We start from the raw sequence: 767 nt of genomic DNA, 5'->3' as shown, positions 1-767 counted from the left end.
TTCGCAGACTTGCGAGTTCGCGCGGCCTGTAATTATGTTCGCATTGCCGGGAACGATGCCTTTCGGGGGTGCATCGTTACAAAAATTACCGCTTATAATTGTCCGTTTAAATACTGTACCGTTTAAATATTCTTAAAGTGGACACTTCAAGCTTCATTTTCCTTTTTTAAACATATTTTTATTTTCATTATTTACCAAGTTATGATCATTAGAAATTTGGTTAATTTTTCTTAATTTTTCAGTGTACCGCTTTTTTTGCACCTGAGTGTATATATTTCAAAGCTACAGACAAGTTTCTCATAATTATTGTAGGGGACAATGGAGTCACAACGCTCAGACCGATCACTTTAATTACGAGGATTTTAAAGAATAATATACTTTTTTTTTATCTAATGTTTTACTTAATATAAAGTTTATATAAAATAATATATTATTACATATACATGAATAACTACAAAAAAGATAGGTAAATATCTAGATCAGGGGACCTCCCTCCAATGACCTTGACCTTGACATATGTTGTAAAAGTCATAACCCTGAGTGACTTTGAATAAGTTTTAGTATTTAAATTTTAAAATAAAGAATACTCACTGTACATACATTTGAATTAAGAATTTTAATCAATATTTACATTATCTAGTGGATATATTGCACTCATGATATCAAAGAATTTATGAATTCGTTTCAGAGGCGTACGACTCTCATCTTCGACTCTCATCCCCCCTGCCCCTTGCTTCAGGGGCGTACGACTCTCACTTTCGACTCTC

At 32.9% G+C, this 767-nt stretch overlaps 1 protein-coding gene and 1 long non-coding RNA gene across 2 annotated transcripts in view; one reads left to right on the top strand and one right to left on the bottom strand.

Moving 5' to 3' along the window:
• Nucleotides 1-767, bottom strand: part of LOC108759441 (putative U5 small nuclear ribonucleoprotein 200 kDa helicase) — an 81,454-nt gene that overhangs the window by 66,281 nt on the left and 14,406 nt on the right. The window lies entirely within an intron of this gene.
• LOC108759442 (uncharacterized) overlaps nt 1-767 on the top strand; it is a 16,051-nt gene that overhangs the window by 5,436 nt on the left and 9,848 nt on the right. The gene's annotated exons all lie outside the window — the stretch shown is intronic.

Source organism: Trachymyrmex cornetzi, unplaced genomic scaffold (genome assembly GCF_001594075.2).
Source record: "Trachymyrmex cornetzi isolate Tcor2-1 unplaced genomic scaffold, Tcor1.1 scaffold185, whole genome shotgun sequence".
In the NCBI taxonomy this organism is placed as follows: Eukaryota; Metazoa; Arthropoda; class Insecta; order Hymenoptera; family Formicidae; genus Trachymyrmex; species Trachymyrmex cornetzi.
This window is presented reverse-complemented; position numbering and strand designations above follow the sequence as displayed.